The sequence below is a fragment of the Podarcis filfolensis genome (assembly GCF_964270895.1).
Source record: "Podarcis filfolensis genome assembly, chromosome: 17".
Lineage (NCBI taxonomy): Eukaryota > Metazoa > Chordata > Lepidosauria > Squamata > Lacertidae > Podarcis > Podarcis filfolensis.
The window spans coordinates 28,382,816-28,395,618 of NC_139621.1; the positions used below are offsets into that span (position 1 = coordinate 28,382,816).

Sequence of the window (12,803 nt, forward strand, 5' to 3'; positions counted from 1 at the left end):
TGTCACCATAAAATTCCATCTGGCCAACTGATATTGGAACACAACTTGTCTCCCTATATAACGGTGATACAGTTATCATTTTCAACCCTCCTAAGTTCCTAAAAACCACCCCACTAATCATATATCGGGGTCACATTTAGGTCACCATTTAGGGTTTTTAAAAAACAAATAAATGGTATTTTGCAATATAAAATATAAATATGAAATCATATTAAGGATTATGGCTTATAGCACAGAGAAAATGCAGGAAGCACAAAGAAGTACGGTATACATTTCCTACAAAAGAGATGGAAGATTCCTATCAAGGATGACATCTAGATTCAGCAGCGATAGTTCCTTTGAACTCTAATTGACACTCATATATTTTTCCTGCAATTCAAAATCCACCCAAGGATCTGAACAAACAACAACAAATGTTTAACACCTCCTTAACAGCTACATCAACACCAAATTAGTGTTTTTTAAAAAATCACTTTAGGGGTTATTTAGACATCCCTTACCTTGAACTCACTTTTACTGACCTCTCATTTTAATGAAACACTTAAATTACAAACAATCTCAGCTACAAGCCAGGTTTTGAGAAAACATTGAGTGATATACCTGGTATTGTAGGAGAATACGTGAAGTGTGAAATATCACAGGTTGTAGGAGAAAGTTCTCCAATTTTTACATCCCTTTGGGTCACCAAGGACCCCCAAAGCATATAGAATTAAAAAGAAAAGCAAATCTGAGGAGCTTTTGACTACTGTTGACGTTGATCATTGAATATCAAGCTAAATCTTCAAAAGACCTACATTTTCTTCCACTAGTTTCTGTGTTCATCATCTCATTATGAACATGGCAAATTCTTCACCTTGTGGAACATTCATGCATAGGATAACAACTGAATGATATCTCCGATTTCCACGGGAAAGGGCGATAAACTACTTCTCTCCCTCCCCCTCATCTCCTCAAGACAAACTCAACTACAAGCCCAAAAGAGAAAGGAATCCGAAAATAAAATTAACTCACTGAAGAAACAAGTAGATAAGCAGCCAGTATGTTATGGGTGCATGAGTAATTTTCTCAAAGAGTCTCAAAGCAAGCTCCAACACCAGATCAGCTGACACCATCTCAAGCACAATGGATTGCAACTCACATATTCCATGCAAGTCAAGAGGTACCATCAAGTATTTGAAGAAGTGTGCATGCACACGAAAGCTCATACCAGTAACAAACTTAGTTGGTCTCTAAGGTGCTACTGGGAGGAATTTTTTTATTTTGTTTCATCAAGTACTGAGACACACATGTGCAAAATAGCTCTTAAAAACTTTTTTCTATTTTCTGAGCAAGAAGTATGATTGCGGTGTTAATGCAAAGCACAGCTTTTGATGGAAGCTGTCCTAGTCAAAGTGTTTTTATTAGCAAGAAGAGTCTTGGGCCTTTGTTTGTTTGTTTGTATTGCAACACCCGTCACCAACCACTGGTGATGAAACCATCTTCAAGCTGAGTTTAAAACAGGTCTCTTGCAAAAGACCATTTACCCTAACTCTACCAATTGCCCTGTATATTTAATTCTGCCTGTGCTAGCTTTACCTTCATATATCAGAGAGAAACCATCCATAACTCTCAATCAGGTAAACCAAGTTCTTATGAACAGATATTGTGCATATGAATAGATTCATCACGGGAAGAAAACAATAGTCGCATCTACCAAAGCAAATGAAAAATGGAACTCGTTGGCATCAGCAAGCAATGGAATGGGCCTACCACAACATCATTAAAGAGTATGCAATGAATGTCTCGCACTGAAACATTGTGCTTTGTTCTCCAGCTAGAAAGAACTCAGAAGTTTGAGGAAAGAAAAGTACAACCACAATCAAAAGTTAAGTAGTAAAATCAAATATTCCCCATGATTTTTTTAAAATAGGGCTAGTGTTTTATCAGTAACGTAGATAACATAGATAAAACCACCAAGGTCTATCATCTAAAATTTAACATTTTCAGAAACTACAATTTTGTTGATTGCATATAATTCAAAGTGGGAGTTTCCTTATCTTATGGTGACATACACACGTATATCTACATTTCTATCACTTAAGTTTGCTTTTGCAGTTTTACTATGGAAACCCAAACTCCTCTCAGCATTTCAAACATTTTGGCTACCTCACTTTCATTATTTCACCCTCTGCTTACCAACTTCTCAAAGAGAGAATTAATTACACTCTTAATATTCATGGTCATTGTTTTGAGGCACAGTAAAGTGTTAGGCTGGAGCTACTGTTGATGACTCTGCAGATTTAATTTTTCATCAACTTTAGATGGCCCTAGAGTATTCCTAATTAGAAGCTGGAAACAAAGGTGAGAAGAAGAAAAATACCATCTTTTTCTGAACTGCCATCATATTGTTGAAATATTAGCATTCCATAATTACATCTAAAAATAGAATTCATGTTCCAGACAAATGTCAGCATTTTAAAATCTCGCTGATTTCAATGGAAAAGAGTTAAGTGCATGCTTGCTACAGTCCTGCACACAACTTACCTGGGTGTAAGCTCCACTGAACTCAATAGGGCTTACTTCTATGTAGATACGTATAGGATCACACTGTAACTCTTCCATGGAAATCAATGGAACTTAAATGTACTTAGGTTTGGCTGGATCATGATGATAATTCTAATGAAACTCCAACATTTCTAAGCTTCATAATTGATGTTTAGGTTCAGGTTTAGGAAGGGGGGGACAATGAGAGAAATTCCTCCATGAATTACAGAGCCTTTAAGATGCCTTATGGAATTTCAGAGATACTCATAATTGCATGTTTCATTTTTTTAAATAAAAAATAAAAAATCAAAGTACATACGCAGCTCCAAATTATTTACCAAAATTGCAACACTTCCAGAAGATACCATCAATTGGAATGTCCACTGCGAGGCTAACACAAAATTTGCTTGATTGACATTGATTTCATGTCATTCTGCAGAAGAACACTGCCAGGCTCATCAGATATTTAACTATTCCATTTTCCCCACACACAAAAAAAATAAAGCACGTCTTTGGTCAACTGAAGCAGCCTCTTGAAGGCCATGAAGTTCAACCCAAAAGTTACATCTAAAAGGGGTTGGTTTCAAAAATGAAACTATAAAAGAAGCAGGGGAAAAATATGTCCTTTTGAGCACAGGTCTCTCACTCTCTGTCTGTCTCTGGAGAATCTATGAAAAGAATCTATGAAACTTCCTCAAATCGTCCATTTCCTGGAGTCAGAAAGAGAAGAGACATCAAAAAACATTGCTCACTGGAGGGGAAAAAATGTCAAGCCAGGCTTTGCCAACAAAGCTTCAGAAAAAAATGGAGAAACATCCATAATTGCATGAGCACTTCCCATCTCAGCTTTGTCTACTGGAAAAGCCTGCCCTTGCTCTCCCTCTCCTCCATTTTCTGGTGGAGCTAGAGAACATGACATGGCTTACCTGACTCAGATCACAGCCCTCTGTCCAACTATTCACTTCCTCTTAGACATGCAAGTAGCTTCATGAGACAAGCAGGCATGCACACAAAAGCATCAGCAGAAAGCAACCCCGTATCTCGCCACCTTTTCCCCCCTTCCTAGAAGGTCCTTCCCAAAAAACCAAGAGGAGCAAACTTTCTCTGGGTTGGAAAAAAGAAAGGCTGAGAATCTCATCACAACAGAGGATTGCAAGCTGAGATCTCTCCAGAGCCAGGATCTCCCCTTTCCTTTCCACACACACACACCCTCATGCAGAAGTAGAAACTATAAAGCTCAGGGGGGAAAAAAGGGTGACTCCAAGAGAGGAGAAGAGAAACGCCTGGAGATTGTGTGTGTGTGTCCCCGCGCGAAAGAGGAGTAGCTTTGTGTTTTGGAGTCTGGACTGGAACCAAAGCAGACAGCTTGCAAATGGAGGACAAGGAGATAAAGAAAGAGGGGGGAGGAGGGAAATGAAAGGGGGGAAAGCTCAGCTGCTTCTCATTCCCTGGAAAGCCATGGACACCAGGGAACCCAGCAAGAAGTGAAGCTCTCTGTTGAAACACCCCCCACTCTCTTTTCTCTCTCTCTTTTCCCTTTCTTCCCTTCTCAAAGCAAAGAGCAAAAACTGTGTTGTAATGGCTTCTCTCCAGCTTCCACCGCTGTCCTATTCCAAGGCAACCCTTTTCAGAAAGGAAGGACCCTCACCACCAGCTCAACTTGAGGAAAGGCGGGAGAGAGAGAGCCTTGGTTGTGTATGCCTGGGGTGTGTGTGTGTATTTTGGGGGGGGGGGAGAGAGAAGAAGAAGAAGGTCCAGTCTACCTGCCTTAGAGAGAGGGACCAGATTTTGGAAGGAGGAGAGGAGGAGGCGCAGAAAGAGAGAGAAAGAGAAAGCAAAGAAAGAAAAAAGGAAGGAAGGAAAGAAAGAAAGAGGTCACCGGTCGAGGCAGCTCTACAGAGCTTTTTCCCTCTCCGCCCCGCCCCCCCCCCGGCCGCCCCTCTCTCTCTCTCTCTCTCTTCTCCCAGCGCCTGGGAGATCCAGTCACTTCCCCACACAGCCAAACCCCCAAGTGCCCCCACAACACACTTCTCGGCGGCGCTCCTCGCACTTCTCTCTCTCGCCCCACAGCCGCCTCAAATGCAACAACAACACAAAATTAATTAACTGCCTTCCTTCCTCCTCCTCCTCCTCCTCCCACCAGCTCCAACCACCACCACCACCACCACCTCCTCCCCCATTACAGGAGACACAGAGAGACCTCTCTCTCTCCTCGCTCAACAAAACCACCGGGTCCGCTGCCGCCGCCGCCGCCACCACCACCTTGTGTTTTGTGTGCTCGAATTCCTCCAGCTCGCCCTGAATGAATGGATCTCCTCGCTTCTCCAAGCTTCCCCCCCAAGGTGGCTTTGGTGGGACAGCCAAAAAAGGAGAACCTCGCTTTGCTCTTTTCCCCTCCAAGACCCGAGATGGGCTTCGAAGGCCAGAACTTACAGGAAGGTCCCGGTTGCTGGTGGCGGCGGCGGCTGGGTCCTTTCCCCCTTCTCCTCCTGCCTCTGGCTCCTCTTCTTCTTCTTCTTGCAATTGTTGTGGAAGTTGCTCCTTTCTTTTTCTCTCTTTGCTGAGGTTCTCATGTGCTCCTTGCCAGATCTCAGCAATGGAGGATCGCCATCTTTTTCCCTGCTTTTTTTTTTTCTCTCTCTCTCTCTCTCCTCTCCCTCCCCTCTCTCTCTCCCCCTCTCCCTCTCTCCTTCACTGGCTTGCTGCAGCTGCAGATGACCTGAGATATCCGTCTCTCTCTCTCTCTCTCTCTCTCACTCAACCCTTCTGTGTGTCTCTCTCTGAATAATGAGCAACCAAGAGGGAGCGAGAGAGGGAGAGAGAGAGAGAAGACAATCTCCTTGCCTACCACACACAAAACGCAAGAGCACCAGGGGGTGCAAGAAGGCTTTCTAACAACAACAACAACAACGGGGGTGGTGGGGAGAGAGAGAAAGGGGGAAAGGCAGGAGGAGAGGAGGAGAAGGGGCAGGAGAGGTGGGGGTGGGAAGATCTTCAGAGATGGAGGAGGAGGTGGTGAAGATGAAGGCAGCAGCAGCAGCAGAAGGTGGCTCCAAACTTAAAGTCCTCTTGGGAGATGATTTCTGAGGCGCTCCCAGGCTTCCTGAGCGGGGCGAGGAGAAAGGGAGACCTGGAAGAGTCCTTCCAACCTGGTTGCCTCCAGAAACCTCCAGCCTTGGGAGAAGCCCCTCGCCCGCGGCTCTCCCTCTGCTGGGTCATCCTCGCCTTTTCCTACCAGCCATGGCAAGTCCTGCTAAATAAAAAGCCAAGCGCCACCCGGGTTTTCCCCTGCACGCAAGATGCGCCTTCTTGTCACCTAAGCTGATCCCTGAGATACGTCCATCTAGGAGAGACTTAAAATCTTTCCCTCTTGGTTGTTGTTGGTTTTTTTTCTTCCCCTGAACAGGGTGAAGGAACATAAATGCAACTGGAGGTGGCAAAGTGTGGTGGGGTTTTTTGTATATATTTTTTAAAGGCATAGATCTACCACGTGGTTGATTTTAATTCTCTTTTTTCCCCCTCCTCTTTTAGCTTTGCATGTTGGAAGGGGGGCGGCGGAGAAAGAAAGGACTCAAATTGTCCATTTCTAGCACGTATTTTGAAGTCTTCTCCCGGAAATAAAGACTCTTTGTCGTTTGAGTTCTTCCCCAAGCATATATATATATATAAATATATAAATACACACACAAAGAAAGGGAGCTTTGCAGCGCTGAAGAGCAAGCGCTCCTGCTACTTTAAAAAGCCTTGTGCAATGTTTGGGCTACCGCAGAACCCCACTTTAATTTTTAAAATAAAACTTTGGTGCCACCTTCTCCCCACCCCCCCTCCGTTGTCTGCCTCTTCTGTGGTTGCCTCTGTGTACAGCAGTCTATGGAAAGTAACAATCAAGATTCCCAGATGATAAGGTGTCATCATCACCTTGAAGGCAAGGAAGAAGGCAAAGATGAAGTTATTATATCTCAGCATCTTCATTTCCCCAAGAAATCGTTCTGAACCTCTTCAGAGAATTTTTTTTTTAAGTGACTGGGGGTGGGGGATGTCTCCCATTCCCAGCCTTATATTCCCCCTCCATGCCAAATCTAATACCTTCCAGACTTTAATCTGGTACTGAGAGGGAGGGAGATGAAGTTAGCATTGGAAAATCAATAAACACTGTAGTGGAGAGGAAAGCAATTTGAATGGGAAGACGTGACAGTATTGAATCTTCTTGACTGTTTCTTTTAGACCTCAGACTGGATCAGAGAAGGAGGAGAACCTTAAAAGCTTCTTTTGAACAGATTTTGGGATGGGGAACCCCTCTCCCTGGAATGAGAAACCTTGAGAAACCAGAGAGAGAGCTGAGATCTTCTTTAAAGTGTTAGAATTTAATTAAGACATGGAAGGTGATTCAACCCAAGCTTTAGAAACCAGTTGATGCCCAAAGTCAAGGAGTCAAAAACAAATGTGGAAATGGCAAAAGGATGAAGACTCTGATCAAATTAACAAGGAGACAGCACTAACACAAAGGGTGAGGGGTGGTGGATGGTGATGGGAATTATCTGTGGGATTGAGTGTAGGTATGTTGTAGGTATGTAGGTATGTTGTATGAAATGTATGTTTGTATGTGTATTAATGTTGAATTATTTGAACAATAAAAAATTTAAAATTTTTTTAAAAAAAACACACACAAGGAGACAGCAGATTTCACTGCATTTTTCCATAGCTATATCCCTTGTGTTATTCTCATTTTTTAAATTAACTGTGCACCCATTTAAAGGGCATTTATAAAGAACACAGCTTCCCCCAAATAATCTGGGCAGCTGATGCTTGGTAAGGGAACTTTAACTCTGTGAGGGGTAAAAACGACAGTTCCATTTATTCTTTTAGGGAAGCCATGTGCTTTGAACTGGTCTTGCTAGCTAGGGATGATGGGAGTTGTAGTTTAAAAACAGCTAGAGACATATGTTTGGGAAACACTGGATCAGGGTGGCCAGTGTGGTGCCTTCCAGTCATTCTTGCACTCCGATTTCCATCAGCCCCAGCCAGCATAGCCAATAGTAAGGGATGATGGGAACTGGAGCTCAGCAACATCTGGAGAGGACCACGTTGACTACACATGGTGCAGATGATGGATAATAATGGGTGTGGCTCAAGTTGGCTTGGTTTTTTTTACAATCAGCGGGATTTGTGTCGTCTTAAAAGACAGTAAGGGTTATCACATTCTTCCCACATTCTATTATTTTGACTATTTACCTTTATTTCCTAGTGTAGATTGGATATTGATCAGGCAGAGGTAGCATTTCTTAAAGCATTTCTCCCCCTCATGGTTTTGTTCTGGTCTGGAATTGCAGCCAGTACAGAATGGTGAGACCAGGTTATTGAGTGGAGCAACTGGACACAAGCATATTACACCCATAAGATGTTGAAGGAACTGCCAATCAGCTACCCAACAATGTTCAAGGTCCTCTTGTTAACATACTGAGCCCTAGATAGCTTGGAACCAGGTTATCTGAAAGACCTTCTGCCCCTGTAGAGACCTGTAAGATCAATGAGATTGTCTGGGGAAATTCTACTTCTGGCACTGCACTCCACAGAATATCATAGGGTGGGGAGTGGAAAATGGGCATTTTCTGGTGTTCCTGTTCTGTGGCTGTAGTTGCTTCAAACTTCTTATAAAAGGTTCATATTTTTGTCCAAGATTTCCCTGACCCATAAGAGTGGGCCCTGCGTCTTGTGCATCAATCCCCTGAATTAGTTTTATTAGCTTTTATATTTTTTATCACTGTTTTATTGGTTTCAAGCTTTATATTTGTTTTAACACACACTGTTTTTATATGGCACATAGTCTACACTGCTTATAGATTAAAAATATATTAAGGAGTTTATAAATGCTTTGAAATATTAATTAAATAGTTTTCTAATAAAGGTGCCATCTGTGCCACAAACACCTTTTGCATTTAGGCAAAATAATAATAATAATAATAATAATAATAATAATAATAATAATAATACAAAAGGAATACTGGGCACAATCCAACTGAAGTTAATAATAATAATAATAATTTATTTCTTATACCCCGGCCATCTGGCTGGGTTTCCCCAGCAACTCTGGGCGGCTCCCAACAGAATATTATTAGTAATAATAATGATAAAGTGTTAAAACATCAAACACTAAAAACTTCCCTAAATAGGGCTGCCTTCAGATATCTTCTAAAAGTCAGATAGTTGTTTATTTCCTTGACATCTGATGGGAGGGCATTCCACAGGGTGGGCACCACTACCAAAAAGGCCCTGTCTGGTTCCCTGTAGCTTCACTTCTTGGAGCTGGACCTCAGTGTCCGGGCTGAACAATGGGGGTGGAGACGCTCCTTCAGGTACACAGGACCAAGGCCATTTGGGGCTTTAAAGGTCAGTGCCAACATTTTGAATTGTGCTCGGAAACATACTGGGAGCCAATGTAGGTCTTTCAGGACCAGTGTTACATGGTCTCGGCAGCCACTCCCAGTCACCAGTCTAGCTGCCGCATTCTGGATTAGTTGTAGTTTCTGGGTCACCTTCAAAGGTAGCCCCACGTAGAGCGCATTGCAGTAGTCCAAGCGGGAGAAAACCAGAGCATGCACCACTCTGGCGAGGCAGTCTGCAGGCAGGTAGAGTCTCAGCCTGCATACCAGATGGCGCTTTAAGACTCACTGGAGACCCCATGGAAAAGTTAGTCAGTGCTTAATTCTCTTCCATTGAAATAATCCATGAGCAAAAGTGCTTAAGATTGCAGTCCTACTCTGAATGATCTGGAGTAAGTATCACTGAATTTCTTGGGATATACTTCTGAACAGATATGACTAGGATTGCACAATTAGGCTGCAAACCTAAAGGTACATACTTAGCAGTAAATTCCAATAAATTCAGTGGGATGTTCTTCTCAGTAGACATTCTTCTTGTTGTTATTTATTTGATTTACTTGTTGTTGAATACAAAATGTCTCTCGGCAGCATACATATACACCTTAAAAAACACCAATCAAGTTTAACAATAAAATAACAACCCCCCCCAAAAAACCCAAATAGCAATAAGCATGACTATCATAATCCCTCAAAAGAATGGAATAAAAGGGATGACTTAGTGTGGTCCCGTAAGGATATTATTGTTGGCACCAGGTGGACGTCATTGGAGGCAGCATTCCACACAGAGGGAGCCTTAACCCAAAAGGCCCTCCCTCCCCCTTGTCACTCCACTTACATCTGGAGAAGGCCCTCACATGATGAATGCTGAGTTTGGATATGTTCAGTGTTATGATATGTTATAGGGTTTCCCAAGCTTGGGTCTCCGGTTTTTTTGGACTACAACTTCCATCATTCCTAGCTAGCAGGACCAGTGGTCAGGGATGATTGGAATTGTGGTCCAAAAACAACTGGAGACCCACGTTTGGGAAGCCCTGGTCTATTACATGCATGGGACAGTCTTGTAACTGCAATGGGACCTATATTATTCTTAGTATTATTAGCATCATCATCAACTGTTACGATATACAGTGGTCCCTCGCAAGACGAAATTAATTCGTTCTGCGAGTTTTTTCGCCTTGCGAATTTTTCGTCTTGCGAAGCACGGATTCCCTGGGTATTGACGGTTTTAAGAAAAAGGAAACAAACTCGCAAGACGTTTTCGTCTTGCGAAGCAAGCCCATAGGGAAATTCGTCTTGCGAAGCAACTCAAAAAACGAAAAAATCTTTCGTCTTGCGAGTTTTTCGTCTTACGAGGCATTCGTCTTGCGGGGCACCGCTGTATTACATGCACAAAACTGTGGTTGGGATCTATATTGTTGTTGTTATGCCTTGAGTGTGAAATTAACATTAGCACCAAGCATTGTTGAAATAGGAAAAAGAAGACTTTTGGGGGAAAGCAATACTGCTGGGTTCAGAAATTAACTTTTAGGAGGCTGGTGGAGAATCCAGGAGAAATATCTATTGACTCTTGTGATTTCACACGGACAAATGAATTGGGCACCTCCTAAGATGCTGATAAAAGAGCCTTGGAGGTGGGAGGCAACTGCATTTTGCTGCTGCCAGGGCGTGCATGTGCTCTGGCAGCAATTTTCTATAAATCATCCCTTCTCGTGAAAGGAACGCCAGGACTTTACAAAAAGTCTGTGACGTACCTTCAGCACTCAAGCAGATAATGTGTCTCTTTGTCTTTTAATAATGAATCCTGGCTTTTCCTGTCAGCTACTGCTTCTTGGGAAACAAGAGCCGCAGCTCAGAAGAAGGAAGCCTGGAACGCCATGTCAGGCATGGAAAGCTTAAGCCTGATCAGTCCTGTAATCTTTAAAAAGGGTTGTGTGAGGTGGAACCACCCAAACTTCCTGGAGATGCTTTCTTAGCTGACCTCATTTCCATAGAAATGCCCACAGGGCTTTTGTCTTCCTGGTAACCCAGCTTGCATAATTACACACAGATTTTCTTAGGTAGCACAGTCATGACTGTTGTCCCTAAAAAATGCCACATAGCTGAAGGGCAATCCTTTATTTTAAAGTCTGATTAATCTCTCCAACACACCATAGCTCCACGCTCAGCATAATAATGGACGCATCTTAACTCCTCAGGCTGCCCAAGAACTCCATTGAATTTGGCAAGGGCACTCCATGGTGTGTCTTATTTGTGAAAAGTTGACCTGGCAACAATGCTATTACTGCTACTCGGCGTCAGGTGGTGAGAATGCCAGGGTAAATTCTTGGCACAGAGCTCTTTCTTTCAGCGTTGGTTGCAGAAACGCTGCACAGAAGGGACTTGCATTTAAGAACGAATGGAGTCTGCCTAGGTCAGTTAAGCAGGCGAGAACATCCCTTTCAATCCATCACAAACTTTTGTCTCAATGCTCAGTTTCCCATGCACACCTTCCTTAGGAACTCAAGGACATCCAAGGCCCCTCTTGCAAGCCAGTGAGAGGGGAGATTGTGAATGCTGGCCATGCAACCTGCCCCTGACATACTCAGGGGTATGCCTCCCAGTGGCCATACATCCCTTCACCAGTCTGGTGCCTTCCAGATGTTTTGGACTACAACCCTATTGGCTCCAGGCAACTGCTGGCTGGAACTGATGGGAGCTGCAGTCTGAAACATCTGGAGGGCACCAGCTTGGTGAAGGCTGCCCTATGCACAGATGGAAAACCAGGTGGCTCTCCAGATATTGCTGCAGATGCTGGCTGGGGCTGAGTTGGGAGTCCAACAGAACTGAGTGAGCCACAGGTTCCATATCAGCTGACACACAAACCACATGCATAGGTGTGTCTGTGCAGGGATGTTAAAACTGAGAGTATGGTCAGTGGGTGCGACCCTGCACCCAATAAATAAAAGAGGGTACCTTCACACGATTTGTCATTAACGTGGGATGAAGCAACACAAGATGGTGACAGCCATTAGATTTCACAGCTTCTTAAATGGATTAGGACAGACCAAAGGCATGGAGGTGGCTCCTCTAGGGTCTCCAGCACGGCCTGCGGTTGTCCTACCGTACTCCACACACACTTCTGCACTGCCAGAGATGAAGCTGATGCCTTAGCAAGTGGAGGAAGCTGACTCAGCAACAGCTGATGCTGCATAAATCAGCACTAGGCTCTCCCAACATTATCCTTAAATCAGCAGCAGCACAAGTGTCAAGGAGCATGGAGAGTGCAGGAGAGCAGGCTGCAGCATTCTAAGAGTGGAGCCGAATACGGAAGCTGCAATTTGCCCACGTTTTGGAGGGCGAAGTGGGAGATGTAGGGGCTCCTGATGAAGAAATGATGAAAGGCAGAAGGCGAAGGGTTTTGTTAAAATTAACACTCCTCGAGGCAACCTACTAAACACAACTGCAAACTGAATTTTATTTCTACAGCCCCATAGACAGCTAGGCTGTCTAATCTACTTGAGCTTCATGCCCATGGATTACACTGGTTCATGTAGGATAGGTCCATGAATGGCAATTAGGTGTGGTAGCTGAATGCACCAAGGACAGAGAGAGCACCAGCCTCTGAAGACAAACCATGAGGATCACCACACTTACGGCCTGCTTGCGACCTTCCCAAAGCATCACAAAGTATTCCCTTGGAAAGAGAATGAATGAGACCTGCAACGAAGGGCGCTTCCAGGCAACCGGTTTATTGAGCATTCATCCTGATTTGTTTGCCAGGAGATTAGATGATGTTGCCATCAAAGCAAGTCTCACTCCATACTTTCCAGTCCATTCTACCCCTTGGGCTGTGGGTTTATTGCAAAGACCTCCCCATCTACTATAATTGTGCAACCCAAATTTTCCGCTATGTGATTGTAA

At 43.6% G+C, this 12,803-nt stretch overlaps 1 protein-coding gene and 1 long non-coding RNA gene across 11 annotated transcripts in view; one reads left to right on the forward strand and one right to left on the reverse strand.

Annotated features, from left to right (window-relative positions):
* The window catches only part of ZNF462 (zinc finger protein 462), a 148,515-nt gene extending 142,521 nt beyond the window's left edge, over positions 1 to 5,994 (reverse strand). The window contains exons 1-2 of one of the 10 annotated variants that reach the window (XM_083592603.1): positions 4,957 to 5,833; positions 2,862 to 3,233 (exon numbers count right to left, since the gene is read on the reverse strand). The gene's annotated coding sequence lies outside the window, so the exon portion shown is untranslated. Of the gene's footprint in view, positions 1 to 2,861; positions 3,234 to 3,449; positions 4,207 to 4,551; positions 4,608 to 4,956 lie in introns of those variants that run through there. The other 9 variants (XM_083592605.1, XM_083592608.1, XM_083592607.1 and 6 more) reach the window with 9 other exon arrangements.
* Positions 1 to 12,803, forward strand: part of LOC310753146 — a 218,317-nt gene that overhangs the window by 24,340 nt on the left and 181,174 nt on the right. The gene's annotated exons all lie outside the window — the stretch shown is intronic.